General features: G+C 41.2%; 1 pseudogene; it reads right to left on the bottom strand.

The window, feature by feature from the left end:
* Window positions 1-2254: 2254 nt before the first annotated feature.
* Window positions 2255-4547, bottom strand: LOC129471211 (heterogeneous nuclear ribonucleoprotein A1-like; annotated as a pseudogene).
* Between the last annotated feature and the right edge of the window lie 3219 nt (window positions 4548-7766).

Raw genomic sequence — 7766 nt, 5'->3', positions numbered from 1 at the left:
AGATAGATAGATATGATAAGCTGTAGAACATTCCATTACCCCAGAAAGTTCTCTCCCATCACTACAATGTGTTCAACCACTAGTTTTGCCTGCTTTTAAATTTCATATAAGTGGAAGTATGATGTAGGTGCTCTTTTGTTTCATCTGCTTAGCATAATGTTTTTGATATTTATCCATGTTATCAGATTTATTAGTAGTTTGTTCTTTTTTATTGTCATGTAGTATTCCAGTGTAATAACATGCTATGTTTGTTTCTTCAGTCTCCTGCTGATAGCATTTGGATTGACACTAGTTTTTGGCTATTAATAAATCTGCTATCAACAAGTCATTTCTCGTGGATATGTATCTAGGAGTGGAAATTTTGGGACAAGGGAAAAGTGTATGTTGAACTTTATTAGAAACTACCACTTTCCAACGTGGTTGTATCATTTTACACTCCATCAGCAATTCATAGGAGTTCTAGTTGCTCCATTCTCTCCAACACTTGATATTATCAGTCTTTTAAATTTTAACTACTTAATTTTAACCATTCTTGTGGGTATATAGTATATCTTCCGGTGGTTTTAATTTGTATTTCCCTGAAGAGTGATAATTTTTAGCACCTTTTCATGTGTTTATTGACAATTTGGATGTTTTTAAATGAAATCCCTATTCAAGTCTTTTGCACCCCATCTTTTCCATATTGAAAAAGTTCTTTATATATTCTGGATGTGAGTTCTTTGTCAGATTATATATATATATTTCAGATTATATATTACATATATATATAATATTTTCTCTCAGTCTGTAGCTTACCTAATATTTTCTCTCAGTCTGCAGCTTACCTTTTTAATTTCATAATGAGTGTTTTTTGATGAACAGAAATTTCTAATTATGATGATTCAATTTCTTTCTTCCATGGTTATTGCCTTTGATATGTTTTAAAAGCATTTGCCTGTCTTACGGTTCAGGAACATATTTCCTATATTTTCTCTTAGATACTTTATGGTTTTAGCTTTTACATTTAAATGTATGACCCATCTCAGATTTATTTCTGTATGGTGTATATGGTGTGAGGTAGGGACTGGGGGATTCAAGTTTCTTTTGTCTTTCCTTACAGATAGCTAGTTGTTGCAACATTACTTACTAGAACAAAACAACAATAATCCTTTCTTTCACATTGAATTTTTTCAATGCCTTTGTTGAAAATATTTATTTTATACAAAAATTTATTTTCTACAAAGGCATATGCACTTAGTATTATCAAGTGCCCTTCCCCTCCGAGGCCTGATAAGCCAAGAGAAAGGGGAAACAGGCAATACATTTCAGGTATCATTCCAAGGAAGTCTAGGTTCAGAGAAAGGCATGTGGAAGCATATGTTATATGGTTGTTACATTTGTCTTTTGTTGCCCTTAAGAACAATATTCCTATTGTGTACAGATGCACCTTGACTTATGATGGGTTATGTTCTAATAAACCCATCATAAGTCAAAAATATCATAAGTCAAATATGCATTTGATACCCTCAATAAGCCCATTGTAAAGTCAAAAAATTGTAAGTTAAACCACTGTAAGTCCAGATGTTCCTGAACTTAAAATGAGGTTATGTCCTGATAAACCCATGCCATAAATAAAAAATATAAGTCAAAAAAGCATTTAATACTCTGACAAACCCATCTTAAAGTTGAAAAAGCTCAAGTTGAACCACTGTAAGTTGGTGACTTTCTTCTTCTTCTTCCTTTTCTTCTTTCTTCTTCTTCTTCTTCTTCTTCTTCTTCTTCTTCTTCTTCTTCTTCTTCTTCTTCTTCTTCTTCTTCCTTTTCTTCTTCTTCTTCTTCTTCTTCCTCTTCTTCTTCTTCTTCTTCTTCTTCCTTTTCTCCTTCTTCTTCTTCTTCTTCTTCTTCTTCTTCTTCTTCTTCTTCTTCTTCTTCTTCTTCTTCCTCTTCAACACATTTATTCAGCATCATGATTGGACTATTATACTTAGCAATCAACAGCATGGGTGTAACAATAAATGGATTAATTAAGAAATGTACATTAAAACCTTTTGCTGGAATGCTTTCTGCTTTCCACAGAACAGAAACTAAAATAACCTGCTATACAATTAGTCACAAATACACTCCTTGAGTTTTTTTTTTTGCCCATGCACATGAGTATTGTCTAAAATATGCCTTCTTTGTAGCAGCTAGGCCCTGCCACCAATATGTTTGGCTAAGTTCACAAATCTATTGTAACCTGTAAGCTCCCTGTCACTTCTCTGGCTCTCTTCTCCTGCTAAGCCTTGTTTCCTGGCAGGAATTGAAATCTTCTGCCATTGCCATAGCTACTGCTGTTGCTGGAACTGCCATAGCCACCTTGGTTTTGTGGTTTAGCAAAGTATTGGTCTCCACCACCATAGGGGCCAGAGATTCTGCCTCCAAAGTTTCCTCTCTTCATGAGTCCAAATTTTAAGATTGATTGTTGTTTTTTTCAGAAATCACTGTAGCTTCCACCCCCTCCCAAATTGCTTCCACTCTCACCACCAAAGTCACTTACGCCTCCTCCATTGTTATAGCTGTCATGGCTGCCACCCCCACCATACCCACTGCCTTGGTTTCCAGAATCCTGTTCACCACTTCCATAGCCTCTGCTTCCTCCAGAGTAACCAGGTCTGCCTCCTTCATAACCACTATCATCACCAAATCCATTATAGCCATCCTTATTGCCACCTCCACGACCACCAGCAAAGTTTCCAGAACAACTGCAGCCTCTTTGGCTAGACGAAAAACTAGCAATCTCTTGCTACTACAGGGCTTTCTTTACTTCACAGTGGTGGCCATTCACAGTATGGTATTTCTGAATGACAGTCTTATCTACGGAGCCATGATTACAAAAACAAAGCCGCTGTTTTTGCCAAAGGTTACAAAAGCAACGCCCCTCTTTTTGCCACTGTCTCGGCCAGTCATTATTTCAATCACTTCAATTCTTCCCATACTCTTCAAAATAATCTCTTAAGTGATGTTCTTCGGTGTCTTTAACGCCACCAACAAATATCTTTTTCAGAGTTAAGTGGGCACCTAGTCTCTGAGAATCTTCTCTTGAGACAGCTCTCTTTGGTTTCACAACTCTTCCATCCTCCTTGTGTGGCCTTGCATTCATGGCTGCATCCACCTCCTCCACAAGGGCATATGTGACAAACCCAAAGCCCCTGGAGTGCTTGGTGTTGGGAGCTCTCATTACCACACAGCTGGTGAGCATTCCCCATTGCTCAGAACGGCTCTTCAGAGTCTCGTCGGTTGTTTCAAAGCTCAACTCTCAGAAGAAGAGTGTCTGCAGCTGTTTGGGTTCTTTAGGAGATTCTGACTTAGATATGACAGCAGTGGGAAGAGAGACTTTAACTATGCTTCCTCGGCGGTGTCCATTGGCATAAAAGAGTTAGCTAATGGATGAATCTGTGTATATAATTCTTCTGTTGGTAAAGGCATTAAGTTCCAGGCTTAATGAATTTATGGATTGCTGAAGCCAAAACCATCAGGCTCTCAGATTTCTATCCTTTCCCCAGTCCCCATAGATGTATCTGTCCTCTCCTACTTTTCCTATGTCATCTATTAAAATGGACTCTTACTGAGTCTAAAGGATATGAAAAAAAAAAATAGAATGGACTCTTAGAAAAGACTCTGCAAATCTTTTGCAAAACGGTACACGTAAAAAAATCTTATGGGTATCTACATTTTGACAGAGTAAGTGCTTTAAGATGAAGAAATAGAATGGTGAAATTTTATGAATGAGGTGAACAAATACACTTTGGGAAGTAAGGTGGTTTATAGCATCTATGCATCACATCAATTAGATGATCACCTCTCAGTTTACCTGTAAAGCTGGTGTTTCTTTGATTTAAAAACTTGTTCTAATTTGTTAAACCACAAGAGTCTATTCTACTTCCATACTTCTCTAGGAACCTGCCTGTATCCATTTCAACAGCCTAAAGTTGGCAAGGATGACAGTTCAGAAGTTGCTGCACAAGGCAGGAGGAAGTTTTATAATATTGGAAAAATGATGTTGGATTAAATAATTTTAGAGAAGTGTTGAGAACTTAACAAAAATGTATCTAAACATAGCTATTCATATTTACTTACATTTTCTCTAGATTATAAACTCTTTTTAAATATACAGTTTATTTGGGAGCAGGGGCTCATACCTATAATCCTGGCCAGGGTGGCAGGGTCGCTTGAGGACAGGAGTTTGAGACCAGCCTGGGCAACTCAGTGAGACCCTGTCTCTACAAAAAACAAACAAAAAAAGTAAGCCAGTCATGGTGGTGCATACCTGTAAGTCCCAGCTCCGCAGGAGGCTGAGGCGGGAGGATCGTTTGAGCCCAAGAGTTCAAGGTTACAGTGAGCTATGATCACACCACTGCACTGCAGCCTGGGCAACAGAGCGAGACCCTGTCTCAAATGCATATACACAGTCTGCATTAAATTTTCTTTAATGATTATCTTTAATTGAGCTGATAGTTATTTCTCAAAAAGTATAATGTACATATGAATTTACATCTGTTAGCTAACCACATACTAATTATTGGGGTCATGGTATTCTAGCCACTTGGAGTTTCTTGGCCATCCTTGACTTCTCTGGCTATAGAAAATTCCTAAAAGTACAGGAAAAACTTTTTTATTGTAAAAAGTAACAAAAATTGTAGCCAAGACAAGGCAAATTAAAAAAACTCATTCTGGCCACAGAGGGCTCTGGCTTTCCATTGGGGCTGGTTGTCAGTAACAGCCAGGGAGTGAGGCCATAAGGAGATCCCCAAAAGGTGATTTCTGAGCCTCCGTGAGTTAGAGGTTAGTACTTTGCAGTGAATTAGGGTTGGAGATGCTTTAGGGGAAAGGAAGGCTGGGATTGGAATGTGAGGGGATTGTTTAACCCATATGTGCTTCTATGGTCCTGGACTTGGCTAACTTCAATGAGGCTTATGCAGATGCACTGAGAACGAAGATGGAAGATGGGATGAACATGACTAAAGCCAACAAGTCTGGGGGTGTGCCTGCCCTAGGGCTCCCCTCTGGGTGCCAGGACATAGAGGGCGAGGGGTGGGAGTGAAACGGGAAAAATTCCCCTGTCCCCCTCACAGGGCATGTGACAGGGGGAGTGGCTCACTTCTTCAGTGCCCAGCTGCTCAAACCTCTAGGGGGAGCATGCAGAAGGGTAGGTTGTGGGGCTCCGACCCCACAGCAGCATCTAGGGGTGATTACTTACAGCTTCTGAAGCCCCAGTGGGTGTGTGTTACAGAGTCCTTTTTAGCTTTGCTGTCTGTAGGTGGCTTGTGTCAATCAGCTCTGTTAGACCCTCTGCCTTATCATAAGGACAGAGGGCGTTCTGTATCCCGGGGCTTTTGCCTTGGTGTACCAGAAGAACCAGATCACATGTGGGCTTGGAGAATGAGTGTAAGGATTTTTATTGAGTGGTAGCTCTCAGCGAGGTAGACGGTAAGGCCAGAAGGGGGCTGGAGTGGGAAGGTGGTTTTCCCCTGCAGTCGGGCTTCCGGGCAGCTGGGCTCTTTTCCGACCACCCCAGCCAAACTCTGCATTGTTCCACCAGTCTATGGCCTGCCGAAGTCTGTCAGTGCCTGTGGGTGTGCTCTTACGCTGGTGTGTTCCTTTCCAGCATCTGCCGGTCCCTGTCGGTGTGCTCTTACGCCGGTGTGTTCCTCTCAATTTCCAGCCGCTTGTGTCCTCAGCCATTGGTGTGTTCCTCTTGATGTCCAGCTGCTTGTGTGTGTGCCCGCTAGGATCTTGGAGTTTTTATAGGCACAGGATAGGGGCATGGCAGCCCAGGGTGGTCTTGGGAAATGCAATATTTGGGCATGAAAACAGAAATGCCCATCCTCACCAAGGTCTGTGGGCACAGGTTTGGGGCTGGATCCCCAGCCAGGGACTACGCTTTTCCCTTCCCAGCACTTTCCTGCCCCACTTGCCCCACTCTGTATCAGAAGCATAGTTTGCAGGGCTATAGAAACAACGAGCTACCCAACATCTTTTCAGAGTAAAATTTTCAGCCACCCCCAACTTTTCTCACTTCAAAGTGAGTGTAGCAGCAATCATTTCCCTCCCTCTTCTCTTTAGGACAAAGGAACCAGTGGTCTCAGCAACCCCAGTGGCTTTTGGGCCCTCTCAGAACAATGTAGAGAAGCTCGTATGGGCTCAGGGGTCATTCAAACCTTTACTCAGTAGACTGGATTGTGAGTTGAGTTGCGTTTTTGCCCTTTAGGGGAGAAAGAAGTTGTTGTAGAGTCCTACCCACCCTGAATACTCATCAAATAAACCAGCAATACTGGAGTTGCCTCAGTTTTTATGACTAATAGTAAATTCCAGGGTGGAGTAATGTTATACAATCGATGTTGCTGTGCCTGTCCCTATAGAGAAAATTCTGCCCTGCCAGAAATATACACTGGAATCATAGGCTTTCCCAGTGTGACTTAGTATCAGTTTACGCCCTAGGAAAAATGAGCCCTAAGACTCATACATAATCATAGAACCATGCTCTCAAAGGCTTCTTGATAAATGTTAATTTATGAGTTTGGTTTTAGCATGGATTAATTATGCTGCTAGGGTTCAACTTAGCAGTACTCTGGTAAATTGGGCTGGGAACCACCCACACCAGAGTCAGCTGCGATGCCTGTTCAGTGCAGATTCCTGAGTCCCGTTCCTAGATTCATTAAATTACAATCTCTTGAGGGTGGACTCTAGAGTCTGCATTTCGAAAAGAGCTCCCAGGTGGTTCTCATATGCATTACATTTAGAAGCTTAGTAACTTACAGTGTTGGTTCCTAAGTTTATAGAGGCAGGAGGGAGGTGAAAAGGTGGAAATCCGGAAGAGTAGTCCACTGCTAGGTGGAAACCATTTTTACAAAGAGAAAACACGTGAAAACAGCTGAAGAAAGAGCCAAAGCAGATGTTGGCAACACGTGCTATTCATATTGAGGTGGGTGCAGGTGGATTCTGGGTTCCTGTTGCAGCACATCTAGTATATACTACATGGGGGCCTGTAATGTGTCAGTCCTGCAAAGTTTTGTCCTAGCCCAATGGCCTACCCCCAATCCTAACTGAGGATGCTGTGCCTAGGCAGGTGGAGCTCTTTAATCAACAGGGACAGGTGGTGGCTATAGCTTCACCAATTCATGGAAGTGTCATTATCTTCTTTGTCATTTCCGCTTGGATCCTTCTAGTATTCCTTTTCCCCTGCACTGACACAGCCACCTGGGAGAGAAGGGAAGGGAGAGTTAAACTTTAAAACTTCTATTTATTTGTATCCATTGGTATTTAGAAACACTGGATTCTTACAGAGGAAATTTAAAGACTGAAATAGCGTATTAGCAACCCAAACCTTACATTAAACTAAACAAATGAGGTCTTGGCATAATACTTCTAAGATGCTGGCAATTTACAGCTTAAATCTCATTGCATAGAAACTGAGGGGGAATATTGCCAGGAATTACGCAAACATATTGGCAGTGATGACTTTGCAACGTCTTTCAGATTCACCCTTCCTTGCTGTTTTCATAGCTATCACTCCCTTAAAGCTTTCATCACCCTCTTATTGGCTTATTGTTGACACCCCTTGGTTAGATCCTACCCTTCTAGTTTCTCCTGAAAACCAAGCTCTTTCTCATACACTGAAAATATATCGCTTCCTAACTTGGGTACTTCCTGTCATCTATCAAATTCATTTACAATTTTAAGAATAGCCTCCAAGTACTCACAGATCTTCCTGAACCAGATTCTTTCTCAGAGTTTCTCTCTAGCTGGGT

The sequence above is a fragment of the Symphalangus syndactylus genome, chromosome 21, assembly GCF_028878055.3.
Source record: "Symphalangus syndactylus isolate Jambi chromosome 21, NHGRI_mSymSyn1-v2.1_pri, whole genome shotgun sequence".
Lineage (NCBI taxonomy): Eukaryota > Metazoa > Chordata > Mammalia > Primates > Hylobatidae > Symphalangus > Symphalangus syndactylus.
This window is presented reverse-complemented; position numbering and strand designations above follow the sequence as displayed.